Source organism: Arachis hypogaea, chromosome 10 (assembly GCF_003086295.3).
Source record: "Arachis hypogaea cultivar Tifrunner chromosome 10, arahy.Tifrunner.gnm2.J5K5, whole genome shotgun sequence".
NCBI lineage: Eukaryota > Viridiplantae > Streptophyta > Magnoliopsida > Fabales > Fabaceae > Arachis > Arachis hypogaea.
In genome coordinates, this window is record NC_092045.1 from 45,542,627 (window position 1) to 45,565,183 (window position 22,557).

The 22,557-nt window shown below is 41.0% G+C and overlaps 2 non-coding genes across 2 annotated transcripts; one reads left to right on the top strand and one right to left on the bottom strand.

The window, feature by feature from the left end:
* Positions 1-6,404: 6,404 nt before the first annotated feature.
* On the top strand, positions 6,405-6,512 carry LOC112718953 (small nucleolar RNA R71). The gene has a single exon (XR_003161278.1). It is a non-coding gene; the product is annotated as a small nucleolar RNA R71 (small nucleolar RNA).
* Positions 6,513-13,368: 6,856 nt separating this feature from the next.
* On the bottom strand, positions 13,369-13,476 carry LOC112718715 (small nucleolar RNA R71). The gene has a single exon (XR_003161042.1). It is a non-coding gene; the product is annotated as a small nucleolar RNA R71 (small nucleolar RNA).
* Positions 13,477-22,557: the final 9,081 nt, after the last annotated feature.

Consider the following 22,557-nt stretch of genomic DNA (forward strand, 5'->3'; position numbering starts at 1 on the left):
TTTGGGCTAACGTTGGCACATGCAAAACTCTCCCTGGGCACCAAAAGTTTGCCCATAGTTAAACTGTTGAATCAGAGGAAGTAGCAAGGAATTAAGTCTGGAAATTAACCACCAATTGAAGGCATTATGCATCATGACTCAAAAAGGGGCATGGTGCGCGAAATTGTGAACAATACTTTTTCACAACTCTCATAATCCCCGGTCATGAACCCCAAAAACTTGGTAGTTCAATACCATGGCATTACACAACTTCGCACAACTAACCAGCAAGTGCACTGGGTCGTCCAAGTAATAAACCTTACGCGAGTAAGGGTCGATCCCATGGAGATTGTTAGTATTGAAGCAAGCTATGGTCATCTTGTAAATCTTAGTCAGGCAAACTCAAATGTATATGGTGATGAACGAAAATAACACAAAGGTAAAGATAGAGATACTTATGTAGTTCAGTGGTAGGAACTTCAGATAAGCGCATGAAGATGCCTTCCCTTCCGTCTCTCTGCTTTCCTACTGTCTTCATCCAATCCTTCTTACTCCTTTCCATGGCAAGCTTAAGCAAGGGTTTCACCGTTGTCAGTGGCTACCTCCCATCCTCTCAGTGAAAGCAATTGCATATGCTCTGTCACAGCATAGCGGAATTCATCTGTCGGTTCTCAATCAGGCCGGAATAGAATCCAGTGATTCTTTTGCGTCTGTCACTAACGCCCCGCCTTCAGGAGTTTGAAGCACGTCACAGTCATTCAATCATTGAATCCTACTCAGAATACCACAGACAAGGTTAGACCTTCCGGATTCTCTTGAATGGTGCCATCAGTTCTCGCCTATACCACGAAGATTCCGGTTAAAGAACCCAAGAGATATTCACTGGAGCCTTGGTTGCTTGTAGAACAAGAGTGGTTGTCAGTCACCTTGTTCATGGGTGAGAATGATGATGAGTGTCACGGATCATCACATTCATCAAGTTGAAGAACAAGTGATATCTTAGAACAAGAACAAGCGGAATTGAATGGAAGAACAATAGTAATTGCATTAATACTCGAGGTACAGCAGAGCTCCACACCTTAATCTATGGTGTGTAGAAACTCCACCGTTGAAAATACATAAGCATAAGGTCTAGGCATGGCCGAATGGCCAGCCTCCCAATGATCTAAGATAGCATAAAATGAAGATGGCTACCCTGATATATGAATACAATAGTAAAAGGTCCTACTTATAAGAAACTAGTAGCCTAAGGTGTACAAAATTGAGTAAATAACATAAAAATCCACTTCCGGGCCCACTTGGTGTGTGCTTGGGCTGAGCAATGAAGCAAATTTCGTGCAGAGACTCCTCTTGGAGTTAAACGCCAGCTTTAGTGCCAGTTTGGGCGTTTAACTCCCATTTGGGTGCCAGTTCCAGCGTTTAACGCTAGGATTCCTGAGGGTGACTTTGAACGCCGGTTTGGGCCATCAAATCTTGGGCAAAGTATGGACTATCATATATTGCTGGAAAGCCCAGGATGTCTAATTTCCAACGCCGTTGAGAGCGCGCCAATTGGGCTTCTGTGGCTCCAGAAAATCCGCTTCGAGTGCAGGGAGGTCAGAATCCAACAGCATCTGCAGTCCTTTTCAGTCTCTAAATCAGATTTTTGCTCAGGTCCCTCAATTTCAGCCAGAAAATACCTGAAATCACAGAAAAACACACAAACTCATAGTAAAGTCCAGAAAAGTGAATTTTAACTAAAAACTAATAAAAATATACTAAAAACTAACTATATCATATCAAAAACATACTAAAAACAATGCCAAAAAGCATACAAATTATCCGCTCATCACAACACCAAACTTAAATTGTTGCTTGTCCCCAAGCAACTGAAAATCAAATAAGATAAAAAGAAGAGAATATGCAATGAATCTCAAAAACATCTGTGAAGATCAGTATTAATTAGATGAGCGGGGCTTTAAGCTTTTTGCCTCTGAATAGGTTTGGCATCTCACTCTATCCTTTGAAATTCAAAATGATTGGCTTCTTTAGGAACTTAGAATCCAGATAGTGTTAATGATTCTCCTAGTAAAGTATGATGATTCTTGAACAAAGCTTACTTATTGAGTCTTGGCTGTGGCCCAAAGCACTCTGTCTTCCAATATTACCACCGGATACATACATGCCACAGACACATAATTGGGTGAACCTTTTCAGATTGTGACTCAGCTTTGCTAAAGTCCCCAATTAGAGGTGTCCAGGGTTCTTAAGCACACTCTTATTTGCCTTGGATCACAACTCTTTATTCTCTATTTTTTTTTTCGTTTTCTTTCTCTCTTTTTTTTTCGGTTTTTTTTTTTTTGAATAGAAATGCCTTTTTTCTTGCTTCAAGAATCATTTTGATAATTTTTCAGATCCTCAGTAACATGTCTCCTTTTTCATCATTCTTTCAAGAGCCAACATTCATGAACCACAAATTCAAGATACATATGCACTGTTTAAGCATACATTCAGAGAACAAAAATATTGCCACCACATCAAAATAATTAAACTGTTATAAAATTCAAAATTCATGCAATTCTTCCTTTTTCAATTAAGCACGTTTTTATTTAAGAGAGGTGATGGATTCATAGGACATTCATAACTTTAAGGCATAGACACTAAGACACTAATGATCACAAGACACAAACATGGATAAACATAAGCATAAAATTCGAAAAACAGAAGAATAAAGAACAAGAAAATCAAAGAACGGGTCCACCTTAGTGATGGCGGCTCTTTCTTGCTCTTGAAGATCCTATGGAGTGCTTGAGCTCCTCAATGTCTCTTCCTTGTCTTTGTTGCTCCTCCCTCATGATTCTTTGATCTTCTCTAATCTCATGAAGGATGATGGAGTGTTCTTGATGCTCCACCCTTAGTTGTCCCATGTTGGAACTTAATTCTCCTAGGGAGGTGTTTAGTTGCTCCCAATAGTTTTGTGGAGGAAAGTGCATCCCTTGAGGAATCTCAGGGATCTCATGATGAGTGGGATCTCTTGTGTGCTTCATCCTCTTCTTAGTGATGGGATTGTCCTCATCAATGGGAGTGTCTCCCTCTATGTCAACTCCCACTGAATAACAGAGGTGACAAATGAGATGAGGAAAGGCTAACCTTGCCAAGGTAGAGGACTTGTCCGCCACCTTATAGAGTTCTTGGGCTATAACCTCATGAACCTCTATTTCTTCTTCAATCATGATGCTATGGATCATGATAGCCCGGTCTATGCTAACTTCGGACCGGTTGCTAGTGGGAATGATTGAGCGTTGTATGAACTCTAACCATCCTCTAGCCACGGGCTTGAGGTCATGCCTTCTTAATTGAACCGGCTTTCCTCTTGAATCTCTCTTCCATTGGGCGCCCTCTTCACATATGACTGTGAGGACTTGGTCCAACCTTTGATCAAAGTTGACCCTTCTAGTGTAAGGATGCTCATCTCCTTGCATCATAGGCAAGTTGAACGCCACCCTCACACTCTCCGGACTAAAATCCAAGTATTTCCCCCGAACCATAGTAAGATAATTCTTTGGATTCGGGTTCACACTTTGGTCATGGTTCTTGGTGATCCATGCATTGGCATAGAACTCTTGAACCATCAAGATTCCGACTTGTTGAATGGGGTTGGTAAGAACTTCCCAACCTCTTCTTCGGATCTCATGTCGGATCTCCGGATATTCACCCTTTTTGAGTGAAAAAGGGACCTCGGGGATCACCTTCTTCAAGGCCACAACTTCATAGAAATGGTCTTGATGCACCCTTGAGATGAATCTCTCCATCTCCCATGATTCGGAGGTGGAAGCTTTTGCCTTCCCTTTCCTCTTTCTAGAGGTTTCTCCGGCCTTGGATGCCATAAATGGTTATGGAAAAACTAAAAGCAATGCTTTTACCACACCAAACTTAAAATGTTTGCTCGTCCTCGAGCAAAAGAAGAAAGAAGAGAGTAGAAGAAGAAGAAATGGAGGAGAAGGAGAGGGCTTTGTGTTCGGCCAAAAGGGAGAAGAAGTAGTGTTTAAGGTGTGTGAAAATGAAGGAGTGAAGGAGGGTTTATATAGGAGAGGGGGAGAGAGAGGTTCGGCCATTTGAGGGTGGGTTTGGGTGGGAAAGTGGTTTGAATTTGAATGGTAAGGTAGGTGGGGTTTTATGAAGGATGGATGTGAGTGGTGAAGAGAAAGATGGGATTTGATAGGTGAGGGGTTTTTGGGGAAGAGGTATTGAGGTGATTGGTGAAGAAGAGAGAGAGTGGGAGGGTAGGTGGGGATGCTGTGGGGTCCACAGATCCTGAGGTGTCAAGGAAAAGTCATCCCTGCACCAAATGGCATTCAAAATCACGTTTTGAGCCATTTCTGGCGTTAAACGCCGGGCTGGTGCCCATTTCTGGCGTTTAACGCCAGCATCTTGCCCCTTTCTGGCGTTTAACACCAGTCTGGTGCCCCTTTCTGGCGTTAAACGCCCAGAATGGTGCCAGAATGGGCGTTAAACGCCCACCAGCTAACCTCACTGGCGTTTAAACGCTAGTGGGTGCGTCCTCCAGGGTGTGCTATTTTTCTTCCTGTTTTTCATTCTGTTTTTGCTTTTTTCATTGTTTTTGTGACTTCTTATGATCATCAACCTACAAAAAAGATAAAATAACAAAAGAAAATAGTTAATTATAAAACATTGGGTTGCCTCCCAACAAGCGCTTCTTTAATGTCATTAGCTTGACAGAGGACTCTCATGGAGCCTCAGAAATGCTCAGAACCGTGTTGGAACCTCCCAACACCAAACTTAGAGTTTGAATGTGGGGTTCAACACCAAACTTAGAGTTTGGTTGTGGCCTCCCAACACCAAACTTAGAGTTTGACTGTGGGGGCTCTGTTTGGCTCTGTTTTGAGAGAAGCTCTTCATGCTTCCTCTCCATGATGACAGAGGGGTATCCTTGGGCCTTAAACACCAAGGATTCTTCATTCACTTGAATGATCAACTCTCCTCTATCAACATCAATCACAGCCTTTGCTGTGGCTAGGAAGGGTCTGCCAAGGATGAGGGATTCATCCATGCACTTCCCAGTCTCTAGGACTATGAAATCAGTAGGGATGTAATGGTCTTCAACTTTTACCAGAACATCCTCTACAAGTCCATAGGCTTGTTTTCTTGAGTTGTCTGCCATCTCTAGTGAGATTTTTGCAGCTTGCACCTCAAAGATCCCTAACTTTCTTCATTACAGAGAAGGGCATGAGGTTTACACTTGACCCTAAGTCACACAAGGCCTTCTTGAATGTCATGGTGCCTATGGTACAAGGTATAGAAAACTTCCCAGGATCCTGCCTCTTTTGAGGCAGTTTCTGCCTAGACAGGTCATTCAGTTCTTTGGTGAGCAAAGGGGATTCATCCTCCCAAGTCTCATTTCCAAATAACTTGTCATTCAGCTTCATGATTGCTCCAAGGTATTTGGCAACTTGCTCTTCAGTGACATATTCGTCCTCTTCAGAGGAAGCATACTCATCAGAGCTCATGAATGGCAGAAGTAAGTCCAATGGAATCTCTATGGTCTCATTTTGAGCCTCAGATTCCCATGGTTCCTCATTGGGGAACTCATTGGAGGCCAGTGGACGTCCAATGAGGTCTTCCTCAGTGGCGTTCACTGCCTCTTCTTCCTCCCAGAATTCGGCCATGTTGATGGCCTTGCACTCTCCTTTTGGATTTTCTTCAGTATTGCTTGGGAGAGTACTTGGAGGGAGTTCAGTAATTTTCTTGCTCAGCTGTCCCACTTGTCCTTCCAAATTCCTAATGGAGGACCTAGTTTCAGTCATGAAACTTTGAGTGGTTTTGATTAGATCAGAGACCATAGTTGCTAAGTCAGAGGTATTCTGCTTAGAACTCTCTGTCTGTTGCTGAGAAGATGATGGAAAAGGCTTGCTATTGCTAAACCTGTTTCTTCCACCATTATTGTTATTGAAACCTTGTTGAGGTCTCTGTTGATCCTTCCATGAAAGGTTTGGATGATTCCTCCATGAAGGATTATAGGTGTTTCCATAGGGTTCTCCCATGTAATTCACCTCTTCCATTGAAGGGTTCTCAGGATCATAAGCTTCTTCCTCAAATGAAGCTTCCTTAGTACTGCTTGGTGCATTTTGCATTCCAGACAGACTTTGAGAAATCATATTGACTTGTTGAGTCAATATTTTGTTCTGAGCCAATATGGCATTCAGAGTATCAATCTCAAGAACTCCTTTCTTCTGACTAGTCCCATTGTTCACTGGATTTCTTTCAGAAGTGTACATGAATTGGTTATTTGCAACCATTTCAATCAGTTCTTGAGCTTCAGTAGGCGTCTTCTTCAGATGAAGAGATCCTCCAGAAGAGCTATCCAAAGACATCTTGGACAGTTCAGAGAGACCATCATAGAAAATACCTATGATGCTCCATTCAGAAAGCATATCAGTGGGACACTTTCTGATCAATTGTTTGTATCTTTCCCAAGCTTCATAGAGGGATTCTCCTTCCTTCTGTCTGAAGGTTTGGACTTCCACTCTAAGCTTACTCAATTTTTGAGGTGGAAAGAACTTTGCCAGGAAGGCATTGACTAGCTTTTCCCAAGAGTCCAGGCTTTCTTTAGGTTGAGAATCCAACCATGTTCTAGCTCTGTCTCTTACAGTAAAAGGGAATAGCATAAGTCTGTAGACCTCAGGGTCAACCCCATTAGTCTTGACAGTGTCACAGATTTGCAAGAACTCAGCTAAAAACTGATGAGGATCTTCCAATGGAAGTCCATGGAACTTGCAGTTCTGTTGCATTAGAGAAACTAATTGAGGCTTAAGCTCAAAGTTGTTTGCTCCAATGGCAGGGATAGAGATGCTTCTCCCATAGAAGTCGGGAGTAGGTGCAGTAAAGTCACCCAGCACCTTCCTTGCATTGTTGGCATTGTTGTTGTTTTCGGCTGCCATGAGTTCTTCTTCTTTGAAGAATTCGTTCAGGTGCTCTAAAGAGAGTTGTGCTTTGGCTTCTCTTAGCTTTCTCTTCAAGGTCCTTTCAGGTTTAGGATCAGCCTCAACAAGAATGCCTTTGTCTTTGCTCCTGCTCATAAGAAAGAGAAGAGAACAAGAAAATGTGGAATCCTCTATGTCACAGTATAGAGATTCCTTTAGGTGTCAGAGGAAAAGAAGAGTAGAAGACAAGAGTAGCAAATTCGAACTTATCAGAGAAAATGGAGTTCGAATTTTGCATTAAGGGATAGTGTTAGTCCATAAATAGAAGGATGTGAGAAGGAGGGAAGTGATTTTCGAAAATTAAGTAGGAAATTTGAAAACATTTTTGGAAAATATTACTTAATTTTCGAAAATGAAAAGGGAAAAGAAATCAATTGATTTTTTGAAAAAGGTTTTGAAATTAGAAATCAAAAAGATTTGATTGAAAACTATTTTGAAAAAGATGTGGTTAAGGAGATATGATTGGTTTTGAAAAGATGTGATTGAGAAGATATGATTTGAAAAACATTTTAAAAAGATTTGATTTGAAAATTAAAAACTTGACTAACAAGAAAAGATATGATTCAAACATTAAACCTTTCTCAACAGAAAAGGTAACATACTTGAAATGTTGAATCAAATCATTAATTGATAGTAAGTATCTTTAAAAATGGAAAGAAATTGGTTTTGAAAAAGATTTGATTGAAAAATTGATTTGAAAAAGATTTGATTTTGAAAAGATTTTGAAAACTTGAAAAAAAAAATTTGATTTGAAAACAAAATCTTCCCTTCTAGCCATCCTGGCGTTAAACGCCCAGAATGGTGCACATTCTGGCGTTTAACGCCCAAAATGCTACCCTTTTGGGCGTTAAATGCCCAACCAGGTATCCTGGCTGGCGTTTAAACGCCAGTCTGTCCTTCTTCACTGGGCGTTTTGAACGCCCAGCTTTTTCTGTGCAATTCCTCTGCTGTATGTTCTGAATCTTCAATTCTCTGTATTATTGACTTGAAAAGACACAAATTAAAAATATTTTTGGATTTTTAATAATAAAGAAAAATCAAAATGCAACAAGAATGAAATAACAATGCATGCAAGACACCAAACTTAGCAGTTTGTATACTACTGACACTAACAAAATGAAAATGCATATGAGACACACAAAACACTCAAGTCAATAGAATTCAAAGATCAGAGCAAGTAAATCATCAAGAACATCTTGAAGATCACTGAGACACATGAATGAATGCATGCAATTGACACCAAACTTAGAATGAAACACTAGACTCATACAATATTTTTGGATTTTATGATTTTTTTGATTTTTTTGTGTTTTTCGAGAATTAAGTGGAAAAAGATATCAAAATTCTCAATGAGAATTCCAGGAATCAGTGCAATGCTAGTCTAAGACTCCGGTCCAGGAATTAGACATGGCTTCATAGCCAGCCAAGCTTTCAGAGAAAGCTTCGGTCCAAAACACTAGACATGGCCAGAGGCCAGCCAAGCCTTAGCAGATCACTGCTCCAAAAGCAAGATTGATGAAAATCAACAAGCTCTTGTGATGATAAGTTGAAACCTCGGTCCAATGAGATTAGACATGGCTTCTCAGCCAGCCAGACTTCAACAAATCATCATGAAACTCTAGAACTCATCTTCAAGAATTTCGAAAAAAAAATAAATACCTAATCTAAGCAACAAGATGAACCGTCAGTTGTCCAAACTTGAACAATCCCTGGCAATAACGCCAAAAACTTGGTGTTGTTGCCGGATCTTGGCACTGATGTTACCAAAAGCTTGCTCAAAACTTGAACAATCCCCGGCAACGGCGCCAAAAACTTGGTGCGCGAAATTCTGAACAATACTTTTTCACAACTCTCATAATCCCCGGTCATGAACCCCAAAAACTTGGTAGTTCAATACCATGGCATTACACAACTTCGCACAACTAACCAGCAAGTGCACTGGGTCGTCCAAGTAATAAACCTTACGCGAGTAAGGGTCGATCCCACGGAGATTGTTAGTATTGAAGCAAGCTATGGTCATCTTGTAAATCTTAGTCAGGCAAACTCAAATGTATATGGTGATGAACGAAAATAACACAAAGGTAAAGATAGAGATACTTATGTAATTCAGTGGTAGGAACTTCAGATAAGCGCATGAAGATGCCTTCCCTTCCGTCTCTCTGCTTTCCTACTGTCTTCATCCAATCCTTCTTACTCCTTTCCATGGCAAGCTTAAGCAAGGGTTTCACCGTTGTCAGTGGCTACCTCCCATCCTCTCAGTGAAAGCGATTGCATATGCTCTGTCACAGCATAGCGGAATTCATCTGTCGGTTCTCAATCAGGCCGGAATAGAATCCAGTGATTCTTTTGCGTATGTCACTAACGCCCCGCCTTCAGGAGTTTGAAGCACGTCACAGTCATTCAATCATTGAATCCTACTCAGAATACCACAGACAAGGTTAGACCTTCCGGATTCTCTTGAATGCTGCCATCAGTTCTCGCCTATACCACGAAGATTCCGGTTAAAGAACCCAAGAGATATTCACTGGAGCCTTTGTTGCTTGTAGAACAAGAGTGGTTGTCAGTCACCTTGTTCATGGGTGAGAATGATGATGAGTGTCACGGATCATCACATTCATCAAGTTGAAGAACAAGTGATATCTTAGAACAAGAACAAGCGGAATTGAATGGAAGAACAATAGTAATTGCATTAATACTCGAGGTACAGCAGAGCTCCACACCTTAATCTATGGTGTGTAGAAACGCCACCGTTGAAAATACATAAGCATAAGGTCTAGGCATGGCCGAATGGCCAGCCTCCCAATGATCTAAGATAGCATAAAATGAAGATGGCTACCCTGATATATGAATACAATAGTAAAAGGTCCTACTTATAAGAAACTAGTAGCCTAAGGTGTACAGAATTGAGTAAATAACATAAAAATCCACTTCCGGGCCTACTTGGTGTGTGCTTGGGCTGAGCAAAGAAGCAAATTTCGTGCAGAGACTCCTCTTGGAGTTAAACGCCAGCTTTAGAGCCAGTTTGGGCGTTTAACTCCCATTTGGGTGCCAGTTCCAGCGTTTAACGCTGGGATTCCTGAGGGTGACTTTGAACGCCGGTTTAGGCCATCAAATCTTGGGCAAAGTATGGACTATCATATATAGCTGGAAAGCCCAGGATGTCTGCTTTCCAACGCCATTCGTCCATGCCTAGACCTTGTTCTTATGTATTTTCAACGGTGGAGTTTCTACACACCATAGATTAAGGTGTGGAGCTCTGCTGTACCTCGAGTATTAATGCAATTACTATTGTTCCTCTATTCAATTCCGCTTGTTCTTGTTCTAAGATATCACTTGTTCTTCAACTTGATGAATGTGATGATCCGTGACACTCATCATCATTCTCACCTATGAATGTGTGCCTGACAACCACCTCCGTTCTACCTTAGATTGGGTGAATATCTCTTGGATTCCTGATACACGATGCATGGTTGATCGCCTGACAACCGAGTGCTCGCCTGACAACCGAGCCAGCCATTCCGTGAGATCAGAGTCTTCGTGGTATAGGCTAGAACTGATGGCGGCATTCAAGAGAATCCGGAAGGTCTAACCTTGTCTGTGGTATTCTGAGTAGGATTCAATGATTGAATGACTGTGACGAGCTTCAAACTCCTGAAGGCGGGGCGTTAGTGACAGACACAAAAGAATCACTGGATTCTACTCCGGCCTGATTGAGAACCGACAGATGGATAGTCGTGCCGTGACAGGGTGCGTTGAACATTTCCACTGAGAGGATGGGAGGTAGCCACTGACAACGGTGAAACCCTTGCATAAGCTTGCCATGGAAAGGAGTAAGAAGTATTGGATGAAGATAGTAGGAAAGCAGAGAGACGGAAGGGACAAGCATCTTCATACGCTTATCTGAAATTCCCACCAATGAATTGCATAAGTATCTCTATCTTTATCTTTATGTTTTATTCGTATATCACCCATATCCATTTGAGTTTGCCTGACTAAGATTTAGAAGGTGACCATAGCTTGCTTCATACCAACAATCTCTGTGGGATCGACCCTTACTCGCGTAAGGTTTATTACTTGGACGACCCAATACACTTGCTGGTTAGTTGTGCGAAGTTGTGTTTATGCCATGGTATTGAACACCAAGTTTTTGGATTCATTACCGGGGATTATTTGATTTGTGAAAAGTATTGATCACAATTTCGTGCACCAAGTTTTTGGCGCCATTGCCGGGGATTGTTCGAGTATGGACAACTGACGGTTCATCTTGTTGCTTAGATTAGGTATTTTTTTTCTTCAGAGTTCTTAAGAATGAATTCTATAGTTTCATGATGATCTGTTGAAATCTGGCTGGCTGTGAAGCCATGTCTAATTTCATTGGACCGAGGTTTCAACTTATCATCACAAGAGCTTGTTGATTTCTATCAATCTTGCTATTGGAGCAGTGATCTGCTAAGGCTTGGCTGGCCTTTGGCCATGTCTAGTGTTTTGGACCGAAGCTTTCTTTGAAAGCTTGGCTGGCTGTGAAGCCATGTCTAATTCCTGGACCGGAGTCTTAGACTAAACATTGCATGATTCCTGGAATTCTCATTAAGAATTTTGATACCTTCATTTTCTTTCTCCACTTAATTTTCGAAAAAGCACAAAAAAAAATTAGAAAATCATAAAATCCAAAAAATTTTTTGTTTGAGTCTAGAGTCTCATTTTAAGTTTGGTGTCAATTGCATGTTTCTGTTTTTCTTGCATTCATTCATGTGTCTTAGTGATCTTCAAGATGTTCTTGATGATTTAATTACTCAGATCTTTAATTCCTCTTGACTTGAGTGTTTATGTGTCTCATATGCACTCTCATTAGTGTCAGTAGTATACAAATTGCTAAGTTTGGTGTCTTGCATGCATTATTATTTGATTTTAGTTGCATTTTGATTATTCCTCACTATTAAAAATCCAAAAATATTTTTAATTTGTGTCTTTTCAAGTCAATAATACAAAGAATTGAAGATTCAGAACATACAGCAAAGGAATTATACAGAAAAAGCTGGGCGTTCATAACGCCCAGTGAAGAAGGACAGACTGGCGTTTAAACGCCAGCCAGGGTGCCTGGTTGGGCGTTTAACGCCCAAAAGGGTAGAGTTTTGGGCGTTAAACGCCAAAATGTGCACCATTCTGGGCGTTTAACGCCAGGATGGCACAAGAGGGAAGATTTTGTTTTCAATGCAAATTTTTTTTCAAGTTTTCAAAATCTTTTCAAAATCAAATCTTTTTCAAATCATATCTTTTCAATCAAATCTTTTTCAAATTCAATTTCTTTCCATTTTCAAAAATACTTGCTATCAATTAATGATTTGATTCAACATTTCAAGTATGTTGCCTTTTCTGTTGAGAAAGGTTTAATGTTTGAATCATATCTTTTCCTGATAGCCAAGTCATTAATTTTCAAAATCAAATTTTTCTAAAAATGTTTTTCAAATCATATCTTCTCAATCACATCTTTTTAAAACCAATCATATCTTCTTAACCACATCTTTTTCAAAATAAATTTCAATCAAATCCTTTTGATTTCTAATTTCAAATTCTTTTTCAAAAATCACTTGATTTCTTTCCCACTTTTATTTTCGAAAATAAATTAGTGTTTTTCAAAATGTTTTCAAAATCTTTTACTTTATTTTCGAAAATTACTTCCCCTCTTCTCACATCCTTCTATTTATGGACTAACACTATTACTTAATGCAAAATTCGAACTCCATCTTCTTTGATAAGTTCGAATTTTCTACTTCTGCCTTCTATTTTTCTTTTCCTCTGACACCTCAAGAAATCTCTATATTGTGACATAGAGGATTCCACATTTTCTTGTTCTATTCTCTTTCTTATGAGCAGGAGCAAGGACAAAAGCATTCTTGTTGAGGCTGATCCTGAACCTGAAAGGACCTTGAAGCGAAAGCTAAGAGAAGCCAAGGCACAACTCTATGTAGAGGACCTAACAGAAATCTTCAAAGAAGAAGAACCCATGGCAGCTGAAAACAATAACAATGCCAACAATGCAAGGAAGGTGCTGGGTGACTTTACTGCACCTACTCCCGACTTCTATGGGAGAAGCATCTCTATCCCTGCCATTGGAGCAAACAACTTTGAGCTTAAGCCTCAATTAGTTTCTCTAATGCAACAGAATTGCAAGTTCCATGGACTTCCATTAGAAGATCCTCATCAGTTTTTAGCTGAGTTCTTGCAAATCTGTGACACTGTCAAGACTAATGGGGTTGACCCTGAGGTCTACAGACTTATGCTATTCCCTTTTGCTGTAAGAGACAGAGCTAGAATATGGTTGGACTCACAACCTAAAGAAAGCCTGAACTCTTGGGAAAAGCTAGTCAATGCCTTCTTGGCAAAGTTCTTTCCACCTCAAAAATTGAGTAAGCTTAGAGTGGAAGTCCAAACCTTCAGACAAAAGGAAGGAGAATCCCTCTATGAAGCTTGGGAAAGATACAAACAATTAATCAAAAAGTGTCCCACTGATATGCTTTCTGAATGGAGCATCATTGGAATTTTCTATGATGGTCTCTCTGAACTATCCAAGATGTCTTTGGATAGCTCTGCTGGAGGATCTCTTCATCTGAAGAAGACGCCTACAGAAGCTCAAGAGCTGATTGAAATGGTTGCAAATAACCAATTCATGTACACTTCTGAAAGGAATTCTGTGAACAATGGGACCAATCAGAAGAAAGGAGTTCTTGAGATTGACACTCTGAGTGCCATACTGGCTCAGAATAAAATATTGACTCAACAAGTCAATATGATTTCTCAAAGTCTGTCTGGAATGCAAAATGCACCAAGCAGTACTAAGGAAGCTTCATTTGAAGAAGAAGCTTATGATCCTGAGAACCCTTCAATAGAAGAGGTGAATTACATGGGAGAACCCTATGGAAACACCTATAATCCCTCATGGAGAAATCATCCAAATCTCTCATGGAAGGATCAACAGAGACCTCAACAAGGTTTCAACAACAATAATGGTGGAAGAAACAGGTTTAGCAATAGTAAGCCTTTTCCATCATATTCTCAGCAACAGACAGAGAGTTCTAAGCAGAATACCTCTGACTTAGCAACCATGGTCTCTGATCTAATCAAAACCACTCAAAGTTTCATGACTGAAACAAGGTCCTCCATTAGAAATTTGGAGGCACAAGTGGGTCAGCTGAGCAAGAAAATTACTGAACTCCCTCCTAGTACTCTTCCAAGCAATACAGAAGAAAATCCAAAAGGAGAGTGCAAAGCCATCAACATGGCCGAATTTGGAGAGGAGGAAGAGGCAGTGAACGCCACTGAGGAAGACCTCAATGGACGTCCACTGGCCTCCAATGAGTTCCCCAATAAGGAACCATGGGAATCTGAGGCTCAAAATGAGACCATAGAGATTCCATTGGACTTACTTCTGCCATTCATGAGCTCTGATGAGTATTCTTCCTCTGAAGAAGATGAGTATGTCACTGAAGAGCAAGTTGCTAAATACCTTGGAGCAATCATGAAGCTAAATGACAAGTTATTTGGAAATGAGACTTTGGAAGATGAACCCCCTTTGCTCACCAAGGAACTGGATGACTTGTCTAGGCAGAAACTGCCTCAAAAGAGACAGGATCCTGGGAAGTTTTCAATACCTTGTACCATAGGCTCCATGACCTTCAAGAAGGCCTCGTGTGACTTAGGGTCAAGTGTAAACCTCATGCCTCTCTCTGTAATGGAGAAGTTAGAGATCTTTGAGGTGCAAGCTGCAAAAATCTCACTAGAGATGGCAGACAATTCAAGAAAACAAGCCTATGGACTTGTAGAGGATGTTCTGGTAAAAGTTGAAGACCATTACATCCCTGCTGATTTCATAGTCCTAGAGACTGGGAAGTGCATGGATAAATCCATCATCCTTGGCAGATCCCTCCTAGCCACAGCAAAGGCTGTGATTGATGTTGATAGAGGAGAATTGATCATTCAAGCGAATGAAGAATCCTTGGTGTTTAAGGCTCAAGGATATCCCTCTGTCACCATGGAGAGGAAGCATGAAGAGCTTCTCTCAAAACAGAGCCAAACAGAGCCCCTACAGTCAAACTCTAAGTTTGGTGTTGGGAGGCCACAACCAACTTCTACGTTTGGTGTTGAACCCCCACATTCAAACTCTAAGTTTGGTGTTGGGAGGTTCCAGCATTACTCTGAGTATTTCTGAGGCTCCATGAGAGCCCTCTGTCAAGCTACTGACATTAAAGAAGCGCTTGTTGGGAGGCAACCCAATGTTATATTTTATCTATTTTCCGTTGTTATTTTATGTTCTTTTGTAGGTTGATGATCATGAGAAGTCACAAAATCAATTGAAAAAGCAAAAAGAGAAAGAAAAACAGGAAGAAAAATAGCACACCCTGGAGGAAGAACCTACTGGCGTTTAAACGCCAGTAAGGCTAGCAGTTGGGCATTTAACGCCCAGTCTGACACCATTCTGGGCGTTTAACGCCAGAAAGGGGCACCAGACTGGCGTTAAACGCCAGAAAAGGGCAAATACTTGGCGTTCAACGCCATAAATGGGCACCAGCTCGGCGTTTAACGCCAGAATTGGCTCAAAACGCATTATTGCTTGCCACTTGGTGCAGGGATGACTTTTCCTTGACACCTCAGGATCTGTGGACCCCACAGGATCCCCACCTACCCCACCACTCTCTCTCTTCTTCACCCATTCACCAATCACCTCAACACCTCTTCCCCAAAAACCCTTCACCTATCAAATCCCATCTTTCTCTTCACCACTCACATCTATCCTTCATAAAACCCCATCTACTTCACCCTTCAAATTCAAACCACTTTCCCACCCAAACCCTCCCACACATGACCGAACCATCACCCTCCTCCACTCCTATATAAACCCATCTTCACTCCTTCATTTTCACACAACATAAACACTCTTTCTCCTCCTTTGGCCGAACCACAAAGCCTCCCCCATCTCCTTCATTTCTTCTTCTTCAACTATCTTCTTTCTTCTTTTGCTCGAGGACGAGCAAACCTTTTATGTTTGGTGTGGTAAAAGCATTGCTTTTTGTTTTTCCATAACCATTTATGGCATCCAAGGCCGGAGAAACCTCTAGAAAGAGGAAAGGGAAGGCAAAAGCTTCCACCTCCGAGTCATGGGAGATGGAAAGATTCATCTCAAGGGTGCATCAAGACCACTTCTATGAAGTTGTGGCCTTGAAGAAGGTGATCCCCGAGGTCCCTTTTTCACTCAAAAAGAGTGAATATCCGGTGATCCGACATGAGATCCGAAGAAGAGGTTGGGAAGTTCTTACCAACCCTATTCAACAAGTCGGAATCTTAATGGTTCAAGAGTTCTATGCCAATGCATGGATCACCAAGAACCATGACCAAAGTGTGAACCCGGATCCAAAGAATTGGCTTACTATGGTTCGGGGGAAATACTTGGATTTTAGTCCGGAAAATGTAAGGGTGGCATTCAACTTGCCCATGATGCAAGGAGATGAACATCCTTACACTAGAAGGGTCAACTTTGATCAAAGGTTGGACCAAGTCCTCACAGTCATATGTGAAGAGGGCGCCCAATGAAAGAGAGATTCAAGAGGGAAGCCGGTTCAACTGAGAAGGCATGACCTCAAACCCGTGGCTAGAGGATGGTTGGAGTTTATCCAACGCTCAATCATTCCCACTAGCAACCGGTCCGAAGTTACTATAGACCGGGCTATCATGATTCATAGCATCATGATTGGAGAAGAAATAGAAGTTCATGAGGTGATATCCCAAGAACTTTATAAGGTGGCGGACAAGTCCTCTACCTTGGCAAGGTTAGCCTTTCCTCATCTCATTTGTCACCTCTGTTATTCAGTTGGAGTTGACATAGAGGGAGACATCCCCATTGATGAGGACAAGCCCATCACTAAGAAGAGGATGGAGCAAACAAGAGACCCCTCTCATCATCAAATCCCTGAGATGCCTCAAGGGATGCACTTTCCTCCACAAAACTATTGGGAGCAACTAAACACCTCCCTAGGAGAATTGAGTTCCAACATGGGACAACTAACGGTGGAGCACCAAGAACATTCCATTCTCCTCCATGAAATTAGAGAAGATCAAAGAATCATGAGAGAGGAGCAACAAAGACAAGGAAGAGACATTGAGGAGCTCAAGCACTCCATAGGATCTTCAAGAGGAAGAACAAGCCGCCATCACTAAGGTGGACCCGTTCTTTAATTTCCTTGTTCTTTATTTTCCTGTTTTTCGAATTTTAGTGCTTATGTTTGTCTTTGTTTGTGTCCTGTGATCATTAGTGTCTTAGTGTCTATGCCTTAAAGTTATGAATGTCCTATGAATCCATCACCTCTCTTAAAAAAAAATTTTCTTAATTGAAAAAGAGTAGAATTGCATGAATTCTGAATTTTATAACAGTTTAATTATTTTGATGTGGTGGCAATACTTTTGTTTTCTGAATGTATGTTTAAACAGTGCATATGTCTTTTGAATTTGTGGTTCATGAATATTGGCTCTTGAAAGAATGATGAAAAAGGAGACATGTTACTGAGGATCTGAAAAATCATAAAAATGATTCTTGAAGCAAGAAAAAAGCAGTGAATACAAAAAAAAAATTTCGAAAAAAAAAGAGAAAAAGAAAAAGAAAGAGAAAAAGAAAGAAAAATAAAGAAATAAAGTTGTGATCCAAGGCAAAAAGAGTGTGCTTAAGAACCCTGGACACCTCTAATTGGGGACTCTAGCAAAGCTGAGTCACAATCTGAAAAGGTTCACCCAATTAGGTGTCTGTGGCATGTATGTATCCGTGGTAATACTGGAAGACAGAGTGCTTTGGGCCACGGCCAAGACTCAATACGTAGCTGTGTTCAAGAATCATCATACTTAACTAGGAGAATCAATGACACTATCTGGATTCTGAGTTCCTAAAGAAGCCAATCATTCTGAATTTCAAAGGATAGAGTGAGATGCCAAAACTGTTCAGAGGCAAAAAGCTAAAAGCCCCGCTCATCTAATTAATACTGATCTTCATAGATGTTTTTGGAATTCATTGCATATTCTCTTCTTTTTATCTTACTTGATTTTCAGTTGCTTGAGGACAAGCAACAATTTAAGTTTGGTGTTGTGATGAGCGGATAATTTGTACACTTTTTGGCATTGTTTTTAGTATGTTTTTAGTATGATCTAGTTAGTTTTTAGTATATTTTTATTAGTTTTTAGTTAAAATTCACTTTTTTGGACTTTACTATGAGTTTGTGTGTTTTTCTGTGATTTCAGGTATTTTCTGTCTGAAATTGAGGGACCTGAGCAAAAATCTGATTCAGAGACTAAAAAGGACTGCAGATGCTGTTGGATTCTGACCTCCCTGCACTCGAAGTGGATTTTCTGGAGCTACAGAAGCCCAATTGGCGCGCTCTCAACGGCGTTGGAAAGTAGACATCCTGGACTTTCCAGCAATATATGATAATCCATACTTTGCCCAATATTTGATGGCCCAAACCGGCGTTCAAAGTCACCCTCAGAATTCCCAGCGTTAAACGCCGGAACTGGCACAAGAATGGGAGTTAAACGCCAAAACTGGCATAAAAGCTGGTCTTTAACTCCAAGAAGAGTCTCTACACGAAAATGCTTCAATGCTCAGCCCAAGCACACACCAAGTGTGCCCGGAAGTGGATTTTTATGTCATTTACTCATCTCTGTACACCCTAGGCTACTAGTTCTCTATATATAGGACCTTTTACTATTGTATTGAGAGCTTTTGATCATGTTTTTATGATTGAACCCTCTTTGGGAGGCTGGCCATTCGGCCATGCCTAGACCTTGTTCTTATGTATTTTCAACGGTGGAGTTTCTACACACCATAGATTAAGGTGTGGAGCTCTGCTGTACCTCGAGTATTAATGCAATTACTATTGTTCCTCTATTCAATTCCGCTTGTTCTTGTTCTAAGATATCACTTGTTCTTCAACTTGATGAATGTGATGATCCGTGACACTCATCTTCATTCTCACCTATGAACGTGTGCCTGACAACCACCTCCGTTCTACCTTAGATTGGGTGAATATCTCTTGGATTCCTGATACACGATGCATGGTTGATCGCCTGACAACCGAGTGCTCGCCTGACAACCGAGCTAGCCATTCCGTGAGATCAGAGTCTTCGTGGTATAGGCTAGAACTGATGGCGGCATTCAAGAGAATCCGGAAGGTCTAACCTTGTCTGTGGTATTCTGAGTAGGATTCAATGATTGAATGACTGTGACGAGCTTCAAACTCCTGAAGGTGATGCGTTAGTGACAGATGCAAAAGAATTACTGGATTCTACTCCGGCCTGATTGAGAACCGACAGATGGATAGCCGTGCCGTAACAGGGTGCGTTGAACATTTCCACTGAGAGGATGGGAGGTAGCCACTGAGAACGGTGAAACCCTTGCATAAGCTTGCCATGGAAAGGAGTAAGAAGGATTGGATGAAGACAGTAGGAAAGCAGAGAGACGGAAGGGACAAGCATCTTCATACGCTTATCTGAAATTCCCACTAATGAATTGCATAAGTATCTCTATCTTTATCTTTATGTTTTATTCGTATATCACCCATATCCATTTGAGTTTGCCTGACTAAGATTTACAAGGTGACCATAGCTTGCTTCATACCAACAATCTCTGTGGGATCGACCCTTACTCGCGTAAGGTTTATTACTTGGACGACCCAGTACACTTGCTGGTTAGTTGTGCGAAGTTGTGTTTATGCCATGGTATTGAACACCAAGTTTTTGGATTCATTACCGGGGATTATTTGATTTGTGAAAAGTATTGATCACAATTTTGTGCACCATCAATGCAACACATTCCTGAGCAAGAGGACTACGTAAGAGTGGATATGATAGAGAGTTTGGTGGAAGAAATGCTGGAGGAAAATTCTCAGGAGCAAGAAGGAAATCAAGGGGCAACAGAAGAACAAGTAGCTGAGACCTTCATTGAGCAAGATGAAAAACAAGACAAGAAGGAAGAAGTACGAAAACAAGAACTGAAACCACTACCCCCATCTCAAATATGCATTTCTAGGCACATCAGAAAGCTTCCCAGTGATCATTAATTCATTCCTGACAAAGAAGGAAGAGGGAGAGCTTCTTGATGTACTCAAAGCTCACAAAGATGCTTTAGGATGGACCATTGATGACCTGAAAGGAATCAACACTGAAGTATGTATGCATAAAATCCTCTTGAAAGATAATTCCAAACCAGTAATTCAACCTCAAAGAAGGCTAAATCCCACAATGAAGGAAGTTGTCCAGAAAGAAGTAATGAAGTTGTGGAATGTAGGGATAATCTTCCCAATATCTGACAGCCCATGGGTGAGCCCGGTTCAAGTTGTACCAATGAAAGGAGGAATGACGGTCATCACCAATGAGAAGAATGAGTTGATTCCTACTAGAACAGTGACTGGATGGAGGATGTGCATAGACTATAGAAGATTGAATGATGCCACCAGAAAGGACCATTTCCCTCTTCCATTCATTGATCAGATGCTGGAACGGTTGGCCGGTCATGCCTACTATTGCTTTTTGGATGGATATTCTGGGTATAATCAAATCGTGGTGGACCCCAAGGACCAAGAGAAGATTGCCTTTACATGCCCATTTGGAGTCTTTGCATACCGAAGGATGCCCTTTGGGCTTTGCAACGCCCCTGCCACATTTCAAAGGTGTATGCTATCCATTTTCTCTGATATGGTCGAAAAATTTCTAGAGGTCTTCATGGATGACTTCTCTGTTTTTGGTGATAATTTCAATGCATGCCTGAACCATTTAACCCTTGTCTTGAAACGGTGCCAAAAAACTAATTTGGTTTTAAACTGGGAGAAATGCCATTTCATGGTACCCGAAGGGATTGTCCTTGGCCATAAAGTTTCAAGAAAAGGGATAGAGGTTGATAAGGCAAAGGTTGAGATAATAGAAAAACTCCCTCCACCAATTAATGTGAAATCTGTTAGAAGTTTCTTGGGACATGCCGGATTTTATAGAAGGTTTATCAAGGATTTTTCAAAAATAGCCAAACCTTTAAGTAATCTGTTAATGCTTGATAACCCTTTTGTGTTTGATGAAAACTGCCGGCATGCCTTTGAAACCTTAAAACATAAACTCACAACAGCACCAATCATCACACCTCCAGATTGGGAATTACCTTTTGAACTCATGTGTGATGCAAGTGACCTTGCAATTGGTGCTGTACTTGGGCAAAAGAAAGGAAATCTGCATCATGTTATATATTATGCAAGTAAAGTGTTGAATGATGCCCTAAAAAATTACACCACAACAGAGAAGGAGTTGCTAGCTGTAGTTTATGCATTTGATAAGTTTAGATCATACTTGATAGGATCCAAAGTTGTGGTTTATACTGACCATGCTGCACTTAAGTATTTGATGTCAAAGCAGGATGCTAAACCGAGACTCATCAGGTGGATATTGCTCCTACAAGAGTTTGACATTGAGATAAGAGATAGGAAGGGCACTGAAAACCGGGTTGCTGATCATCTGTCAAGGCTACCACATGAAACAATTCAAAAAGCTTCTCAGCCCGTAAATGAAAGCTTCCCAGATGAGCACCTCTTGCAGATCCAGCAAGCACCTTGGTTTGCTGACATAGCAAACTACAAAGTTGGAAGGAAGATACCTCAAGAGTTCTCTAAGCAACAAGTGAAGAGGTTAATCAATGAAGCAAGGAAACTTTCATGGGATGAACCCTTCCTGTTCAAGAGATGCTCTGATGGAGTAATCAGAAGGTGTGTTCCCGATAGTGAAATAAGGGACATCTTGTGGCATTGTCATGGTTCAGCTTATAGTGGATACTTTGGCCCAGAAAAAATAGCTGCAAAAGTACTGCAGAGTGGCTTCTATTGGCCAACTATCTTCAAAGATGCCAGAGAATATGTTCACCAATGTAATGAATATCAAAAAGCAGGAGGATTAACAAGAAGAAATGAGATGCCTCAAAACTTCATCTTGGAATTAGAATTGTTCGACCTATGGGGAATTGACTTCATGGGACCCTTTCCCCCTTCCTATTCTTTCAGATACATCTTAGTAGCAGTGGAGTACGTCTCAAAGTGGGTGGAAGCCATAGCCACAACTACCTGTGATGCACAGATCGTCCTCCAATTCCTTAAAAAGCACATTTTTACAAGATATGGAGTGCCTAAGGGGCTTGTTAGTGATGGTGGTGGTCACTTTTGTAACAAACAGATGGAAAAACTCCTCCACAAATATGGAGTAATCCATAAGGTAGCCACACCCTACCACCCTCAGACTAACGGCCAAGCTGAACTGGCAAATAGGGAATTAAAGAAGATCCTAGAGAAAACAGTGGGAATCACAAGAAAAGATTGGGCTAGAAAGCTAGAGGATGCATTGTGGGCATATAGGACAGCTTTTAAAACTCCTATTGGCAAGTCACCCTTTCAGCTTTTGTATGGCAAATCCTGCCACCTCCCTGTAGAGCTTGAACACAGAGCTTTTTGGGCCACTAAACTCCTCAACCTTGATCCCCAAGCTGTAGGAGAGAAAAGGTTGTTACAACTAAATGAGTTAGATGAATTCAGGC